Here is a 20,935-nt window from a genome sequence, read left to right on the forward strand (position 1 = left end):
GGACTTTAGAGAAGGTTTTTCTCGCTCCTCCTAATATTTACACTATCATTCCGTCTGCTCTCTTCAGACTACTCTGCCTATTTATGTATAATAAATTTCAAGAAGTTCTAAGGGGGGGGGGGGGACAGAAGAGACTAACGGTTGCCAAGTAACAAAAAAAAACATGCCACTAAAATTCGCATGGTTAGACACTATAAACTATACGATTTACACACGAAGACAAAAGACTGTAATGTTTAATTTCGAGTCTCCAGAGAATTCTTGGATACTGAACGGTCGACCGAACTCGGCATGACGTCAAAACCCTAATTCTGTTTCGCAAGGAAAAAAGAACGCGTCAATTCCAAGGTTGATAATGGCTTCTTGCGAGGGCGTGGCAAACTTGGAGGCAGAAAGTGTTGCGAACTCTGACGCAACCCAAAAACCCATTAATGACCATTACTCAGTGTTGCACTGCTTTCAAAAGTTACTACTCATCATAACCTCTATTAGACACGCTAACTTCCTGGAATCTGTGATGGTAGGATTGGATTACATGAAAATTAAAATAAATTAAAAAACCTTATTCTAAGTTGCCTTAAAAAGAAAATAGTGTCACGTGCTGAATCTAGCCTCACACTTTCCACACGTTTTATTAATTTTATAATTTGAAAATATATTTAAGACGAAATTGCCGGAAATTCTGTCAACAAAATATCACCTTCTCCCCTTTTTCAACCTTATCATTGCAGTTTCTTGCCGCATTTGTAATTACTCTCTGATATTCACGAATTTAGTAATTCTTGAACATTTCATGTTCGACACTGAAACATCGAGTTCGTCATCTTTAAGGCAAGTTGTGCACGCTCTCCGTTACCGTCCGAATGGCGCCACCAGTTCTTGCTCGCCACGGTAAGAGAAAACACAAAACACTCCGAAAAATTAAATACGTAATAACTTTAATGGATCAAACAAAAAAATAACAGTTGTGAACTTAAATTTTAAACAAACAAACAAACACGTAAAAGATTATAAAGACAGATGACTCCACATTTAATTACCCACAGGGAGGAAAAGTATTATTTAAACTAGTAACTCTGCCGTAGCTACTAGCTATGATACAGCAAGCTCGTCTCGCTCATTCTTCCGGACTATTACAATGTCCAAGTTACACGAGAGATTAATAAGGCCTCTATAAAATATACGCAAATGTAATTCACATTGTCATATTGTTAAAATAAGAATTACGTCACTCTTCTTCTTTTGAGCCGATATCCGTCGCACACTACGACACGAGGTGTCCCGGGTTCGAATCCCGGCCTGGCCATGGATGTTCTTTGTAAGTGTTCCTGCATCAATTTACTCATATCATCACTCCAACTTCGCGATTAGTCAAAAGTGGCAGAAAAGCCAAGTAAAATGAACCAACACAATCAATCTTTTGATTATTCTCGACGATGAGAATGACTGACGATTTAAAAAAAGGGCACTGATGCAAACTCGTACCCAGTCCGGGACTCGAACGGAGTACATTCGATGGTGAGATCAAAGCACGGATGTGGTGGCTAAGGAACTACACAGACAGGAAATCAGGATACGAATTTCATATCATGTATATGATATGATATATGCGAGTTCTACTACGGTTGTATGCTTGACGAGCGTACAGCAAACGACGGAATCTTCAGTCGAGGAAAAGCGTGACAACTGGAGCGTGCCTTATTGCTCTGGTTAGCGCCTGTTGCCGGGACAACTCCAGATGATAACCACGCAAATTACATTTCAAGACTACTTTGAAACAAAAAACATTCGTTACAAATAGGGACTTTGTCTCGTTCTCGGTATCAAAGAAAACATCTCGAGGTGTACAATAACATAAATTTAAGTGATCGATCAAGAATCCAACTCGGGTCTCTGGCATACCGTGCAATTGCTCAACCGCCTGTGCTTCCGACCCTGCCTTGGTTTTGCCTGATTATTCGCTTCCGCTGCTTAACATGTGTAGAAATTGTCTCAGTTATACACGAAAAAGAAATTCTGCCTTGGCGTCGCGGGGTCAATATCTTCCAGTGGAGCGATATGAAGGCTCAAACCTGGGTGGCATACCGTGCCATTGCTATACCATCTGTACTAAGTCCTGGTCTTCCGTCGGGGTATCGCTGATAATTTCCACACAGGTAAAACATAGGAAGTGACAAATCAGAGGTAACCTAAGCTAGCTCGGTTGGTCGGGATGTACTGGTCGAGCTGTTTCTACAGAATTCATCATCTCTGTTCGCTAAAACGTAAGATAATGTGTAATTTATTTTTAGATCGCTTTTCTACCACTCTTGGCTAATCGCAGCGATGAGGATGTATGTGGTGATCAGATGAGATTGGCAGGGCGATTACCCCGGTTGCCACAGCTTCGTTAAACGAATGGCGTCTCCAGTGGACGAGAGGTTGATACGTATTTGAGTGCCTATGGAAAACTTAACCAATTTTAGATGAAATTGTGTTCCTTACATTTTCACGTCATTTTTTCAACCACCAAAATTCTTTAAAGCAGCAGCGGCTGGTGTGTCTGAATTAGGTGAAGGGCTAGTAGAAAGAAAGTGAGGCAATAGAGAAAATTAGATTAATAGATACACATACATATTAGAGTTTGAGTTTGAATTGATGTCCACTTTATGCACAGATAGACTAATCGGGACTGGACCTACAGTTTAAAGTGGGATCCGAACCACTGTGCAATGTGCCTCCACCAGGTATCGAACCCGGGACCCCTTGCTTACAAGGCGACGTCGTTATCACATGCTTATTAGAAAATAGGGTTTCTAACAAAAGACACACACTGAATCCGATTAAATAGAACAAAAATAAATAAAATAAAAATTAGAAGACTACTTCAGAGTGTGCCGAGTGCTTGACTCAGGAGCTTGGGATTGGTTCCTGGTTTCAGTCCCAGTTCATGAATTTGATGGAATCATCATTCCTCTTCATTGTAGCGATTTTAGCCTAAACAGGCAGCAGTGAACTACATGTTGGGGAACGGGTAATATGGGAGTATTTTACGTCACTTTTCTATTTCTCTAGCTCGGTCGTGACGATGAATAAGAATAATTTTAGATGGAAGAACGAACATGGAGGAAAACCAATCCCAATGCGCTGGCTACAACTTGAAACACAAGTTTCCATTGTTCACAGAAGTAAGAAGCCACAAAAGATTAATGCAAGACCTTGAAATCAGTCACGTTCGTAAGCACTCGCCGCCCAGAAAGGCGGGGGGGAGGGAGAGAGAGAAAGCAACATGCAAAGTATATACAACCAGCCAGTTCACTCGAAACGAAATCACAAATCAAAACGGGAAAAGAATTTTCATTCGTCATTTTACCGTAAAAAGATTGAGTTGCTTTATTTTACTTCGCTTTTGTGCCACTTTTGGCTAATTGCGAAGATGGGGACGAGTGATGATGATATGATGAAATTAATGAATGGACACTCACAAACATCCATGCCCAGGCCGAGATTCGAACCCGGGACTCCTGGCATCGTAGCGCGATGTGATAACCACTCCACCACGTGGGGCAGCTTAACTGCAAAATGAATGAATGAAATAAAATTATACATAGGTTGCTATTTATGTATCCGGCACTGGCAACACTAATGTTGCTAGGTAACATCTAATATATCCATCGTAAAGTTGGACATTTCTATGGTATATGTACCCAGAACGTTGTGCTTACGGATGATATTTTTGTTTGTTAAAGTTACTTGAAAATTTCATCGGAGGCCAACAATGGAATTAACTCGAGAACATTTTCGAGCAATGATTTTCTACGACTTTCGACATGGATTATCTCAACAACAGTGCATCGATCAACTCACTTCGACTTTTAGCGATGAAGCACCATCTAAAAGCACTGTATATCACTGGTTTAGTGAATTCAATCGTGGCCGTCGTTCGCTCTCGGACGAATCTAAAGAAGGCCGTCCAAAATCTGTTGTTGTGCCAGGGAACATTGATGCTGTGCGAGAACTGATAATGCAAGATCGTCATGTGACATATCGTGAGATTGAGACATCCCTGGGCATTAGTATGACTAGCATACGTAAGATATTGCATGAACATTTAGCCGTGAAGATTTGTTCGCGTTGGATCACGCATAATTTGACAATCGCTCAAAAAAGGCTCGTGTCGATTGGTGCAAACAAATACACAATCACAAAATACAAACGTGGTGCTTCAAAAGCCGTGTATAACATCTACACAGGTGACGAATCTTGGATCTATGCATATGAGCCCGAAAGCAAACAGCAGTCGACGGTGTGGGTGTTCCAAGATGAGCCAAACCCAACAAAAGTTGTTCGTGCAAGAAGCACTTCGAAGCAAATGGTCGCCTATTTTTTTTTGGGAAAAATGAACATGTGGCTAAAGTGCCACTAGAGAATCGTAGAACCGTCAATTCTGAATGGTACACAACCATTTGTTTGCCAGAAGTCTTTAGGGAAATCAGCAAAAACAACCAGCGACGCAGGATCATTCATCACCATGACAATGCGAGTTGTCACACATCGGTCCAAACAACTCAGTATTTGACCGGTGAAAACATTGAATTGATGGGTCATCCGCCGTATAGCCCTGATTTAGCACCCAATGATTTATTTTTGTTCCCGTACGTGAAGAATAAGCTACGTGGTCAACGATTTTCGACGCCAGGAGAAGCGATTCATGCGTTCAAATTTCATGTTTTCGATATACCTCAATCGGAATGGACAAAGTGCTATGAGAATTGGTTCAAACTTATGCAAAAGTGCATCGATCATCATGGAGAATATTTTGAAAAACAATAAAACTATTTTCAATTAAACATTTTTTTTGTTTGTTTGTTATTCCGGATACATAAATAGCAACCCTCGTAGTAAACTCTGACACAGTAATAATAATAAAAGAGCATTCGCTGAGCATGTTCGATCGGCAGAACGAGGCGACAAGACGCAGTATTACACCCTCCCCTTCGGATCTTGTTCGTCTACAGCGGGTAAGTCGAAGCGAGGTTGGGACTTCCCTTGCGAAAACAAAAGGTTTGACACCCATTGAGTCCAATATCAGAGTAGTTGTACAGAAGGGGAGAAAATAAGGGAACTCACTGGGTGAAGAATAGGATGAAGAGAATGGATGACACCAATTTGGCTGAGATGGAGACCCTTGTGTTCACGATAGCCTGAACCCTTCTCTTTCACCAATTGTCTGCCATAGTGAAAGACTTTCCCTCATTTTCAGCTAGCGGCTTTCTATGGAGTTACGTTTTATGCTTAAAATTGTAATCAATCAACAACATAACAAAACATTGTTCATAGATTTCATATTCTGCACTTACACAGAGTTCTCACCGATTTGGTGAAAACAAACTAATTTCTTTTAGATTTGGAATATGAAAGTACCATTTTCGATTGCTGCAAATGCCACGTGAACACCTGTTGTATCAAATTATACATCTCGCCATATACGACGCATAATAGGCCCGCATCCACAAGAAGATGACAAAATTTAATAGACGAAACAAGTTTATTTAAATCATTTGTTATAATTTTGCCATAAGTAGGGGGTGAACAATATGGAGTGATACGCAGAAGATATTGTTTTTCCGAAGACAACTGAACAAAGGAAACGAACCTGAATTTAATTCCCGTAATAATTGTGTTTTTCCAAAAATATTATCCCAAAAAATGGATATTGGAAAAACATAAAATCATTGAACTTGACGATCTGGCAGACAAGGGGATTACGAGTTCATTACAAAAAGGCATGAATATTTTAATGCAGAACAAAATCCAATTACGGATAGATAAATCTAATTACGTAACGAAAATATGAAAAACATTGTTGCCATTAAGCTATGCCTTGCTAAACCAACAAAAAAAAAAAAGAACTTACACGTCAGTGGTAATAGACCAATAACACTTGTCGCCATTACCAAAGCAGGCCCTGATGTGTATAGCGCATGTTTAAAAATACATATTGTTCTCTAGTTTATTTTTAAAATTAGGAGATATACACAACAGACTACTATGTGATAGTAGATAATGAAACAAAATAAAACAAAACGTATCACCTTTCTCTTTCCTTGTCAGCACTACTGTATAGGGTTTGATATCTCAAATATATTATCACTATCGGCAAAATCATCTAACTTTCTATAGGTTATGTAAATGTGGGTCGGTGATGTTCTAAGGATCAATTAGAAAAGCAATTTAAAGACGGCTCACAGGTATCGACTACGGATGACAATGACATACGTCAATCATAATGCATAACGTCACAGGGAAAACAATGACTTCCGCTGTCACGTCAATCTGGTTACCTCAATGGCAGCGGCACGAATTGTTTACACGTGCAATGAATTGGATGCAGCGTTGCTCACTTTCCAAGTGTTGCCAGGTGCTACTTGCTCCTTGACGTAACGAACATTCAAATTCCCCTATCTGAAACATAATATGAAGCATTAATGACTCTGTAATCTTAGAAATCATTCATTACTCAAGGGGTTCCTGTTTGTTTATCGAGTGTCAAACAATTGAGCAATAAAATTAACACAGTTCTAACAATATACACAATGTTTAGCGTAATTATCTATGCATCTATAGTGGTGCAAGTTCAAGAGTCTGCCGTTGTAGCAAATAAGGTCTGAGTCAGACTAAGATCCATGTTTTGATTGGTTGATTTGGTTCATTTTACATCGCTTTTCTGCCACTTTTGGCTAATCGCGAAGATGAGGATGAGTGATGATATGATGAAATTGATGGAGGGTACTCGCAAAGAACGCTCATGCCCAGGGCGGGATTCGAACCCGGGGCGCCTGTTTTTTTATGTGTAAAAATCTAGCTTACTGGAAATTACAGGGAGAGTTATGAGCCCCTTATTAATTTCTGTAGAGGAGAACATATTAACATTATCGGCCTGTAATCAAAATGTTTCGGATTCGATTTTCAGTGGTGGCACATTGAATGTTAAATAGATCCAGTAGCGAGAAGTGTTGAACTTTATTTTATATGCTTTGGCGGTTTAGAAAGGATACTTTTGAAGAAGTTTATTTTGAACTCTTTTTTGGTCGTTTGTATTTAGCAATGTCATCCCTTTTAATAATACTCATATATTGTTAAAAGAACAGATGCAGTAGCGTACGCAGGATTTCATCAAGGGGGGTGTTATTTCTAAAACTTTCGTCCAAATTCACATTACCATTGTTTAATTATACTTTAATTAAATAATAATAATCACAATTAATTAATAATACTTATAATTAATTAATTAGCTGAATTAATACTAATAATACTACTAATACCACTACTACTACTATTAAGTAGTAGAGATCTCCATAAATATAGTATTTATGAAAACAATAGAACGAAATTACTTTCTAGTCATTCGATTTTTATCAAATCCTGGGAGCATTTTTTTGTTTCTTTGTTACGAAATAATTTTCTTGTCAACGAGGTGAGACATTTCAAGGGTGAAGAAGATCCATAAATACAAGAAAATATATTAAAATAAATTGAAATAATCAAAGTATGGAACTCATCCAAGGAGCTGCGGTGATCTGGTCGGTAGAGCGGCTGACAAGTGACATTCACGCGGGAGATCCGGATTCGATTCCCGAAATTGGTGGAATTTTCCCGGCTTTTTTCCCGCATATTTTTCCCCGATAATTCAGATCCTGCTTACGCCAGTGTGTTGAACATTGTTGCAACTGAGATACAAAACAACTTTTTTCTCTTTTAAATCATAGTTACCCTAACCTAACCTCATAAACTTGTGTTTATTTTCAAGGCATCACTCTGAAAGACGCATGTGTTTGGAATGCTCTGCTTTTCTCCATGCAGCAAATAATAATTCAAATTTTATTATTATTATTATTATTATTATTAGTAGTAGTAGTAGTAGTAGTAGTAGTAGAAGTAGTAATAGTAATATTATTGTCCCAGATGTTTGACTGTAAAAAATTGGACATTTAATTTTTTTCCACAAGCTCAAGGGGGGGGGGGGTTTAAACCCCGTAACACCCCCCTTGCGTACGCCACTGAACAGATGTAATGTTTAAGTACCACGGTTTTCTTATTTTTAGATCATTCTCTGTGCACGCTATGAAGTCTGTAGTGGTTAGTAAATTTACGTAGATCAAACGACGTTGCCTTGTAATCACGGGGGTCCTGAGTTCGATACCCGGTGGTGGCACATAGTGTAGGTCTATTTTCCACTTTCCCCAATAAAAAAACACGACCAAGGCATATATTTACGGTTTTAATGACGAAATAATAGCCTTCTCTTAATAATACTTTAAGTGTTACTGTTAAAGAACACGTTTATTGTGGGCATATGTTTAATTGATACCTACATAATGACATCAAAATAACAGCTATGTCTTAGCTTAAATTACTACATTATTTTGCAATATACTTATTACTTTTATGCAGCAATTATTTCTTGCCAACAACAAATCCAACTCTTCTTGAACAAATGGCCACGCACCCAGTGAAGGCACATCGTGGTTCGGATCCCACTTTAAACTGCAGGTCCTGTCCGGATTACCTTTTCCGTGCATAAAGGTTTTGGTACTAATCAAGGAGAACATCCGGTTCGGCGCCCCGGGCCTCAAGCCGCCCCTAATGGGCAGGCCAGTCATAGGAAACTCCAGTCGATCTATCTTCTGGAGAAATTCCGAGGATATCATTATATTATTCAAAGCTTAACGAAGAAGAAGCTCAGTTTCGCGCATTGGCCACACCTGGTAAGATAACATATCCAAGTATTGGATCAAAGGTCCCGAGAAAAAAATATGGACTTCAATCGTTAACCTTGTTTCCAAACTTCACAATTTTAAAATAAACAATGCAGCGAGCTGAATTAGATTCAGAGGTTCAAGTTCATGAACAAACGATTTATTCGAATGATCAATGAATCGTGCAATCGTGATTCACTTAACTTGTATGTCTGTAGTTTGAAAAAAAAAAAAAAAAAAAAAGGAACGTTACAATAAATTAATGTACGTGGCAACACTGGTTTGAGATAGCCTCTTGGCAATGCTGAATTACAGTGACTGCATTGTAGTCTCTGAATGTAGGGTACGAGAAATCACAGGAAACACTCTACCACCACCGAGGAACGCGGAACAGCCTTCACTTCCCAGTCGAGAGTGGTCCAGCTATTCTTATTCCTTGTCCAGAGAGTTTTGCATTGGTTTGCCGACAGTGACGTGCGGTGACGTCGACACTTGGGGTAGCAAGTTCGTGTGGGTCATAACCCCCCACCCCTTTAGCGCCTAGTATTCCTAAAAAAAATAACGTCAAAGACAGGAAAAAGATTGCAAAATGAGGAATGACTACTAAAAAAGTACACGTAACTCCCACCCCACTTCCGAAAATAAAAAAAATATTTCACTTGACTACTAAGCCAGAGATCACGGGTTCGAATCCCGGCTTGACCGTGGGTGTTCTTTCTGTGCGCCCCGTCATCAATTTTATGGTATTATCTTTGCGATTAGACAAAAGTGGCAGGAAAGCGAAGTAAAATAAACCAAATCAAACAATCAATGATTTGATTTTTGTTACTTAGCGTCGATTTTGTGTCACATTTGGTTAATTAATGAAGGGACAAACACGAAGAACACCCATGCCCAGGTCGGGGTTCGAACCCGGAACTCCTGGTGTCGTAGCGCGTTGTGATAAAACACTCCCCCACGGTTGGTTGATGTTTTAAAGTCCACATTATGCACAGAAAGGCTAATCGGGACCAACAGTTTAAGGTGGGATCCTAGCCACTATGTGCCTCCACCGAGTACCGATCCTTCACTCCTCCGGCTGAGGTCGGCCGACAACAAAGACGAGAAGAAAGCGCTAACCATTCGGATACATGGGTATCTGTAAAGCAAACTGCATTTTTCATCAGTGGTAATTTTTAATTGGATTTTTGAACACCATCTTTGTCTCGTATGATTAACGTTTTCTCAAAAAAATTGCATTGCTAACTGAATGATCCGAGGTCAAGCCCTGGCCTGTGCATGAGTGCATCTTTGTATCCACACTTCACCCGTTTAATTTAATCAACGTTCATCGTCATGGCAGAAGTTAGGTAAAGTGGTGGAAGAGCAACGCTAAGAAAAAAATTAAAAAAATCCTACGAGTGCATCTGCAGGAAACTGCGAAACTGCGAAATCAGGAGGCCAGAGTTATCTGTTTATGATTGCCCTCATGACTTTCGTAAGTTCATTAGCTACTTATCGCGATTAAATCTTTGCAGCTAGAAAAAGTGATGGGAGGTGGCAAAAATTCAATATATTAAAGGGTAAAAACAGTTAACAAAACACACTTTCTTGTAGTTTCTTCAATAATATTCATTGGCTTCTTGAGTTCTGGGATAAATTTTCATTCCAAATTATTTCATAATTCACTGCAGAGTACAACACATAATGCGCGCTCGTCACGGTTTCGAATCCGGCCTGAATTGTTCTTTGCGAGGTCCCTTCATCAATTTCATCATATCTTTACTCATCCTCATTTTTGCGATAACCAAATGTTGCAGAAAAGCAAAGTAAAATAAACCAAACCAACAACAACAATACGAACGCGCGTTCTCTTGCCCAAATAAATACATCCGTATTTATGACTGTTTAGCTTACCCATATTGAAAGCCAAGAGATTAGTATATTTAAATAAAACGAGAGATTGAAGTATTTGTTATTTAATTATTATATATTCCATATTTGAAAAAAGAAAGAAAGCATAACATTTTTGTCTGCACACAATACGTTCCCATTTCATAAATAATAAAACTACATCCCATATTATACATACACATTGTACAACGTTTAAAAAGTTGTGGTGTAAATACAGAGAACATAAGTACTGCAGACCCCCCCCCCCCCCGAGTTGTTTAGAGGATTTACAATGGAATCAAGGGGAAACCTATCCCCTATCTATTCCTATAGGAGATAGACTGGAGCACTTGAAACCACGACCTTTCAACCATTGCAATGGGGGGCGAGGGGGCAAGGGAGGAAGAGGCAGAAATCTTCCCTTTCCCTTCCGTCGGCTGTTTCTACCTGGAACTGGTGAGGTGGAGGAAAAGCCAGCTAGAGTAGCTCCTTCCAGCCTTGCCGCAGATCGCGAGAAGCGCGTGAAAAACCGTGTTGCATATGGACTGTGGCTTCAACAAGACAATATATATATATTTTGATTTGAAAATAATTAGAGATGTGAGATTGATTGATCTATCTCTGATAGACTAGCTACTTATCAGGGCTCGTCACTCTTTGCCAATAACGCTAAAAGTTGTTTGGTTGCCGATAGCTTGGAGGGAATATTATAATTTCCTCCTCACAATTAGAAGTAAATTCAATTTTGTATTTTTCTTTTCATATTTTACGTCGATATTTTCTGCCTCTCTACGCTAACCTGCCCAAAACGGACTCGGTCAGGACTCGAAACCAGAACAGAGATTTTGACGGTCACGGAGGGACCTTGGAAGCAAATGCTAGACAGGGAACAAAAGAAATGGTGAATAGTTGTCAACAGGATGTCGATCGATATATTCTTCTTCTTTTCCTGTTAAGGTGCGCCTTGTTTCAAGGCCATCTAACCCTTCGTTGACTCGAAGCCCTAACGACATAGCGTCCGCCAGGTCTCTCGAAGAAGAAAAAGTATATTGATCTTCCAAGCAACGTGGCTTAACCCCTCGCTGGGTGGTTTTATGTATAGTTTCTTTTCTAGTAGGCTGTGAATCATATAGACGGTGCTGAGGATTTGGGGTTTCGATTGGAGGTATTTTTTTCCCTCGATCGATTTTTTTTTATAGTAGGGATGATAGGGTCAATGTTATTAAACTAATTAATGTAATGATTAGTGATGTGTTAATTATTCTATTACTTATTTACTTTATGGAAAAAATATGTTTGATTGGAAGTCCTGGTCTAATAGTAAGTACAATTTATATTTATCTACCCCATCAATATATATATATATATATACATACGAATATTTAGAATAGGCTAATGAAACTACATGTACAAAATGTCAATATCATTCTGCGGCCCTCTAATCCTAAATGGTGTGTGTCATAAAATTAGTCGAGTTAGACATATTCCAACGAATGTGGATCCAATAATAACATGGAGTCCACGGAATCCTGTTGCTATAAAGAAGGTGGAGCCATATGCAATAATTTGGGCACAGTGCCCAAACGATATAACGTAGGGCAGTTCTCTCGAATAAAAAAATATACTGATCTTCCAAGGAACGGCACGTCTAAAACTAAGTAAGTAATAAGTTGTCAATTAACGTAAGTGTAAATGATGATCGCCCGATTCCAGGGTATACAGTGAGGATGGCAGTGCCTGCTGTTAGACTAATTCTAGGTGGGGAAGGAGATTGATGTTCTTGCCTTTTAACCATTGATTCTCTCTATTTTATACGGATACATATATTCCCGGAAAATGAGTCCTTCCCATGAAGTTAATACGTACTATGAATGTTAGTGACAATGGTTCTACATTAGCTTGCAATGTTAATTGGACATTATACATTGTCTAGTGGTTTTAACTATACTTATTATAACACTATGTTTCGAGAGAGAACCTCTTCTCTCGTCTTCAGATGTAATTTCTTTTGCCCGCGGTGGGATTCGAACCTACGACAGATCTGCGATTTTTACTACAAAGCCGTTGCTCTAATCAACTACTTCACTTAATCCACTTCGGAAATAAGAAACTTCTCCGCAACCAGAAACAACGATAATATGCGAGATGCGTGGTTAAAATATGCCATATTAAGCAGAAAGTGGCCAAATATGAATTTCAGGAACACATCAGCCTTACCTTATCCAGCCCCAATGTGCCTCAGTATCTCTTGTATAATGTTGAGTAAGTAGAAAGATTGTAAAATAAAACAATAAAAATTTTTTAAAAAGTAGCAAACATTTCGTGGCTCGTTCGTTTGTTTGGATTCCTGATTTGAAGTCCAGTTTATGCACACATGATAGTCCGAACTGGACCTACAGTGCAAAGTGCCTCCACCGGGTATCGAACCCGGGATCCCCTGATTATTTCGTGGTTCATATTGGGATCCAGTCCCGACTAGTATCTGTGCATAAACTGCCTGCACTTCGCCATTGTATTACGGGGAAGGGTGATTAATTTACAACACAACTTCAACTGACCTTTTGGTGTTACCGTTCACACTGGCAGGAAATTGCTTGAGCGCTGTCTCATCATTAGTCAAACCAGCTGAGTATGCATTACATGGTGAATCAATATGGCGCGCTTTGTCGTAACGTGACATGCAGGAAACCTAACATAAAACGTAATGCTTCATTCATTTTACGTAACTCTTCCACTACGTCGCATTACGTCATCTAGAAATAGAATCCTGTTTTGCTTCGATCGAAACATTAGTTACTTAACGTTTCCTAAATGTACCGACAGTTTAACCGCCACAGTGATTATGAAGTAGATGAATGATTGAACGCAAATCGCTTTTCGCAAGTCAGTAGCGGCGATTGAGTGCCAAAACTGAGGAAGCGGGAGAGGGGGGCGAAGACAGATTACTTTTTCAAGAGGCCATAGTGCGGCGGCAACTGCCCCTCCACGTCCCCTAATCGCCGACACTGTTGCAAGCATTTCTTTATCATGGGCGGATCAAAATCTTAAACACTACATTTAACACTTTGGCTAAAATAATAAATAACAAAAGTGTAACGCTAAACTTTTCTGCATTGAAAGTGTCAATAACTTGCAAAAATAGACTGCACGGTAAAAGAGAGCGGCGAAAGATTTTAACTTTTCGTGCTTCAGGATAGCCACACTAACTTAACAAATAATCAATTCCACCCTTGAATAGAAAGTGTGTTATTGATACCATTTTCTCTTTCATGATGAAATATCTTAAGTTTTCTTGTAAACGACTGAAATTCAGAGCTTAGGGCTGGCTAAATATGGGGACGATGCGAGAACTACCTTCCAGTTAGGAGGTACCACTCTCAAGGAACAAGCATATTTTTACTACATAATTACCTCTACTAGGAGACAAATACATTGACATAAAAGCAATGAATATAATTGCAACTCTTGCACTGGGCATTTGGATTAGTGAAAATAACTGCTGAACATGGGCGGAGTTTGAGCTTTTGCTTTGGGGGGGGCAGACTCTGGGAGAAGCATGTGATGTACCTGAGGGTTATTCAATATCCCCTAGTTTATAAGGGGTCCGGAGGCCTTCCCCCAGAAATTAAAAAAACAACAACATAAAAACACTGAGTTCTAGGCCATTTAGATTTGAAAATGTTAAATTTCCTTGCTTAAGTAAACAAATATTAATTAGTATATTGGTTGTCAGTTTTAAAAGAAGCAAAACAGTACGATTATTGCATTTTGCACTTCATTAATTTTTTTATTGATACAATACACGTATTACTTTTAAAAAGTTACGGTACAATAGTAAGCTTCAGAAATTTTAGAAAAATTAAATTGAAAAGTTATTTTGATGCCTCAGCAGTAACTGTTGACTCAACACAAAGTCATTTTACGTTTTTCTTTCTTCAAACTGTACAACATCAATCAAATCATCTAACACCCGCTATAGCAGCGCAATTACTGCACATGACATCATGCCAAACGTCAAGATTTGCGGTATGGCTTCATAACAAAAATGTAGTAACTGAACTTAATCATGTGTTATTTTTTTAATCCTTTTTTAACCCCTGGCCCCTCCAGAACTCCGCCTATGCTGCTGAAGATTATACTTTTATATACTCGAAACAGGAACGACCTTTTGACAGCGCTAAACAATTTTGCAACGCAGTAACAGGCACACAATGCAAAACAGCTGACTGATTGATGTATGCTCCCTCCGCGCGGGTTGATATTTCGGCTACTGCGCCACGGGGACCATTTATTTTGGCCAAGATGCACTAAGCAAAGGCAATAACAGACATGTTTAAAACACCAGTTTCGATTTCAGCCGCCCTCCTCTACTTCCCCTCCTTTCGTGTCCGATGAGAGGGGCAATATACAATCGAAATTTCCCGGATTCTTATAAAAAAAATTAAAACAATGGAATGGGGTTGCAACACTATATTTGCTAACACACTGACCGCTGCGTTCATGGGTTTGCTTATGATGCAAAATCCCCAGACACGGCGCCCAAGCCAGAAGACCCAATCAGCGTCATCTACGCGACTACTGCAAGAGTCAGAGGGAACTAAACTCGCATTGTGCAAGCGCGCCTCGGTCTACGCAGGTTGATATCACTGATCGCACGCTTCTCCACCACCTCTCTTGGTGAAGCGGCGTGGGAACACTTGATGTTCCGAAGGAGATAGAGTTCAATGAATAAGTATAATAATAATGATTTGCACTACAGATTTATTTGGGTGTGCACGTACGAATAGGCATAAGCCGCTACTGGATCAAAGTACATCAAATTAAAGAAGTCAAGTTGAAGAAAAGCTTCTTTCAAAAATGCAAAAACCTAAAATCTAAGTGGGAGAGTTTTTTTTAAATATATAGAAATAAATACATAGCTATATGAAATTTACGACAATCTAAAAATATTTATTCACCGTATATCTAAAACAATGTTCCAACTCCATAATCGAGTTAGGGACCGCTTACACTCTCAACAAGAAGTGAAATGCATAATATAGCACTTCTATGAGGTTCGTTTTCAATATTTGCGCGCAATTGACACTCTTAGTGACGAAGCAGAGTTGGGGCAAGAGGGGCTTAGTGGGTATAGCTGTAGTATGTATCCACATTGGAAGAATGTAGGTGTGATATGTATGCATGTTTCAAGTTCTTAATTTGTGTATGTTTTCTCCACTTTACTTTCTTGTTAACCACGTTAGGTAAGGTAAGGTAAGGTTAGGTAAAGGAAACACACAAAAAAACAAGGTGGGCAAATTGTCCACCGCTATTTTCATTACTTTTTTAATCTACATCCTGTGTTGTTGTAAGGAATGAAACTATGTTGGTTCGAAGCAGGCATTGTTCTCTGTTTAATGACGTCTTTATTTAAATTCAAGGTCAACACATTGTGGTGTAATTCAGACCGAATGAAAATGGTGGTGGACAATTCGGCTACTGTTTCTTTCCCCGTTGGGTGTACAGTGGGATCCATGAGTATTACCGTGCAAATTGTCCACGACTATTTTCATTACTTTTTTTCTATTACATCCTATGTGTTTAAGCAATGGATTTTTATGTATGCTGGTGCAGAAGTTGTCAACAGCTTGTTTTGAGTTTTCTTTTAATTCTTGAAGCTCTTATTTGGTCAAATAAAGTGCACGAATATGGTGATGGACAATTTGCACTGTAATACTCATGGATCCCACTGTACAGCATTTAGGGGTACATTAAATGTGACTACTCCACAGAATATATCCCCCACCTTTTTTTCTGGAGCAGTCACTGCAATACATCCTCGATGACCGAGGCGCAGGCCCCGGGTTCGAACTTCGGCCTGAATTTTCATGCCGCTTTATCTTTGGACAATTTCATCTCATCATTCATCGCCTCGACTGCAGTAAGGTCGTAGACAAGCGTTTGCATTATATCTGAACACAAACAGGATGTTTGATTTAAATGGGCACATCGGCTCCTACCCAGTGACAGTTCCGCCATCTTTTCAAACCATACCAAACCCCAAAACATGCCGCTGATTAAATATCTGAATGGAACGCGCATGGACATATTAAAACACTACGCCAAATTTGGCAATCGCGATTCGAGGAAGGCAGGAGGGCACTGTCTTGACAGATTAAGCAGACCCATGTTGCGTAACAGGTTTTGAAACGGCGATGACGTCAGGTCCAAAGTGGTTGCTGAATGGGCACTCGACCCACATCCACGATGCCCACACAACTGCACGTGCGTCGAGTCCAATGCTCTTGTGAATATAAGCTTTCATTGTTCTTCCCTATTCTTCATCCACCGCAAGAACGAAGTTAATGTAAACAAAACCACGTGATTCTGAAAACCTATTGGTCGATTGAATAGCAGTCGCGCGGTAATCTTACGCGTAAGAATATAGTTAATGCGATAAAGCCGAGCCACTCAACTTAGCTGTTATATTGAGTGTGACCTTATCTTGAGCCTGAATCACACGATACTGGATTTCCAGTAGGAATGCCCTAGTGGGTGCTGGACTGGCTACCCATTTGCTAGTTTTCGCCTCGCACGATACTTGTTACCGCGTACTTGTCGATCGACTTTTGTTCCCATAAGACATTGCTCAGAGCAGACATCTGTGCCACAGATTAGAAAAAGGATGTAGAGATGGACCAGCAATTTGAAGGAGAATTACTGCTTTGTGCTTTTATTAAAAATTAAAAAAGAAAAGTATGGACTACAGATTGGCTCGAAAAAATATAGTAATCAATGCGTACCGAACCAGCTTTTTAATTAATTCGGGTATGTATATTCAATATTCATACTGGATTCATTCACAATCTTTAAAAAAAAATGAAACATCTAATTTAATACACTTGTAATAATAAGGATTTTCATTTTCGGCTAATTTTATTTGTCACGTACACATCTCATCGCTTTGCATAAATACCTAAATATTAATTAACTGAACACGAACGCACTGCACGTCATCTCGTTGCTTTTTATTATTTTTATCGAGAAACTAACAAAAACAGCCAACATTCGGAAACCACAGACAAAAAACTCCCCTTTGCAAACTCACAGATTATCTTCACATGGCCAAACTTTGCTCTGATTGGCTCTTCCACAGAATCCAGTCGAGGAGAGCTAGTAGCAATTAGAACAAGTCCTATTCCTCCAAACCAGTCAAGCAGCTATCACATCCGGGCATACGAGTTCAGCGCCAACTAAATGGATATCCAGTTCCGTGTGATTTGGCATTTACAAGCTAAGACCTATATATCCATGAGCAAAACAACACTACTAACACAAATGAAATGAACTATTTCCTAGAAGTCACGTGATTATGTTTACATTAACTTCATTCTTACGGTGGATGGAGAATACTTTTTTTTAATGTATCCAGCCTATCTTCCTTAAAATTCATATTCTATAAATGCACGCCTGGTGGTGCTGGCGAATGTATCGGTTTAGAAACGTATGCAGGAGAGGCTCGCGAAAAAATTTTCACCCGGACCAAGTTTATTCCACCTTGGTCAAAACAGCACTGGCGTAAGCAGGGAAGAGCTGATGGGACTACAGCCCCTCATAAATTTTCAGAAAATAAAAATACTGCCCCCTTTAAAATGACCACCGATTATAATTTATGTCTTTTAACAACTTTTAAAACGAAGGTTTAAAATGATTATTACGAAATATTTTATAGTGCATCCGGCCCGCCTAAAACATAGCTATGTGACATTTATCTTGACATTAGAAACCCCCACCAAAAAATCCAACGGACGGTAGTGACAGTTATTTTTTCATGGTATATAATGTATATAATATACAACTCTGAAGTACTAATATTGCAAGTGTAGAATATGATCGATTGATTTGGCTTATTTTACTTCGCTCCTTTTCCACTTTTAGCTAATCGCGACGATGAGGATTAATGGCGTTATGATGAAGGTATACTCACAAAGGACACATGTCCAGGCTGGTATTTGAACCCGGGACCTTTGTCGTCGTAGCGCACTGTGCTAACCACTCTGGCACTCGAGCCGGATCAAGTATAGAATAGAATTGATTCCCGGCTTGGTGAAGTACTCGATAACAATTTTGCTCTGTTGCCCACTAACCTGGCCCGGTTCTGTAACAAAAGAATCATTGCGCTTACACCAAGATTCGAAGCAAAACCATTTAGTATGAAAATAAGGACGTCCACACTGGCAAATGTCACTACATCCGGCTTTTCAAAGGTCCTAGGTTCGATTCCAACTACAATTTTCTCCAGAAGCGTGTTTGGTGATTCTGACCTACATACTTTCAAAGCCTGTCCGTCAGATATTTGAGTTTCCTAGAGTTCACTAAAGAAAAATTCAGGTTTGACCATAAATATACGATATAATAAACGAATGGAACTTTCACGAAAATAGCAATCTGCGGAGAAGCTTTTTTACATCACAATCTTGTAGAATAACATTTCAATTCTCACTAAAATCTAAATTCGAGTATTCTTGCACTGTGCAAGAGAATACTAATAGAATGGTCGAATTGAAAAATGGAAGCCAAGGAATTTCCCCGGGCAAAGGCGGCGATTGGGTTCCAAAACGGGGGGAGAACAGTTTACTTTCCCTTGATACTAGGGGTGTGCGGGACAGAATTTTTTTTAGTTGCGACGGGATTTTTTTTTAATCCCGACATTCGGGACGGGAAAAACGCACTATATACCGACGAAGTCGGGAAATTTTCGGGACGAGAAATGTTCGAAATTTCCAGAATCTCTGAAAATCTCGAATTCTAAACGTCATTTTCAACTTAAGTGATTGTTTTTTAAATTTCTGAAATAAAAGCAAAAAATTTCCGATAAGTTCCAGACACTTGCATTGCAATGCGGAAAACGTCGAGAATTAACAACTTTTTAAAATGACCATTCGGTATTTCCCGAAGTCGGGATCGGGACGGGAAATATTTTTCCCGATCTCGGTCCTACTTGATACATAAGGTTTAGTATAGTACAGAGGGAGCAAAAGTGGCAAAAAATAGGCGAGCGGCTCAATCGCTCCCCCCCTCGCCGCCACTGTCCCCGGGCATTAGACCATCTTCCCCTTATATACATGTACAGTGGGATCCACGAGTAATACAGTGCAAATTATCCATCACCATGTTCGTGCACTTCATTTGACTCAATAAGAGCTTCAAGAATTAAAAGAAAACTCAAAACACGCCGTTGACAACTTCTGCACCAGCATACATAAAAACCCATCGCTTAAAATACATAGGATGTAAGAGAAAAATTAATTAAAATAGTCATGGACAATTTGCACGGTACCACTGTACTATCCTATCATGTATTATTATTGAAGGATTTGTAGCATTCGGGTTTAATATTAAGGATCCACACACACCCTAATTTTTTTCACAAAAGCCCAATGTATGGTATTTGGCTCCAAATATGTCTTTACACCCCCAAATGAAAAATTCTGGATAAACCTCTGACCTGACTACTGACATGCCGGATATTTGTGAAGAGAAAATAAATCTTGGAATAGTAAATTGTCCATACATATTACTGCTCTTGTTAACACTTAATATAATACTGAAATGAGAAAAATTTATTTCCAGTATTTCCCTGTGCTGCTACATTTTTCCAACTTCTAACTCACCCATGAATATTAATCTGTTGAAGTAAGCAGACGTTCGTGAAATGTGACTATTGGCACTGGCAGAAAAACATCTTTCAAATTCAAATATGAATGTTGTCATGCAAATTCGCGGTGAGCACCGAAAATTGTGCTTTAAAATTTCACGAAAGCACACAGTGAGACAGTTATAATTTCATGTTTCCTTGCACATGCAGACAACCAAGAGTTTTATTTTTTATTTCCATGACGCTGTCAATATCCTACAACTCCAGAGATTCGTCCATATGCTCCATACCATTCGTAAACATGAAACATGGTATAAGAAAAAAACACAACAAACCAACAGCGTGTATTTTAAGATATTTAAAAATAGAGCAAGCAGAAATTTACCTTTGTCGATTCTCCGATCACAAAATGTTCTCAAGATGTGTGCAGTAAAAACACCGGCCAGTAAGCACTTCACAAAACTGGACAAACAAGTACACAAAATATTTTAGCACAAGTTTCTCTCTCACTGGCAACTCACAACTTTCTCATTCTCTGGCGCCCTATTCTTCGAAGAATTGTGTGTCCTTGAATCTCCTCCCCTCTTTCGCTACAGCCTGCCTACTGTCGAAAGTTAACCAATCAAAACAGAGTTTAGTGGATACGTTACTTGTGCTGGTGCTCGTTCAACTTCTCCCAAAGTATGCA

The 20,935-nt window shown here is 39.2% G+C and overlaps 1 protein-coding gene across 2 annotated transcripts in view; it reads right to left on the bottom strand.

Moving 5' to 3' along the window:
• The window catches only part of LOC145990966 (lipopolysaccharide-induced tumor necrosis factor-alpha factor homolog), a 69,595-nt gene extending 48,766 nt beyond the window's left edge, over positions 1-20,829 (bottom strand). The window contains exon 1 of one of the 2 annotated variants that reach the window (XM_083126553.1): positions 20,633-20,829. The gene's annotated coding sequence lies outside the window, so the exon portion shown is untranslated. The remainder of the gene's footprint in view (positions 1-20,632) is intronic. The other variant, XM_083126554.1, reaches the window with a different exon arrangement.
• Between the last annotated feature and the right edge of the window lie 106 nt (positions 20,830-20,935).

Source organism: Lepisma saccharinum, chromosome 8 (assembly GCF_977018435.1).
Source record: "Lepisma saccharinum chromosome 8, izLepSacc3.1, whole genome shotgun sequence".
NCBI lineage: Eukaryota > Metazoa > Arthropoda > Insecta > Zygentoma > Lepismatidae > Lepisma > Lepisma saccharinum.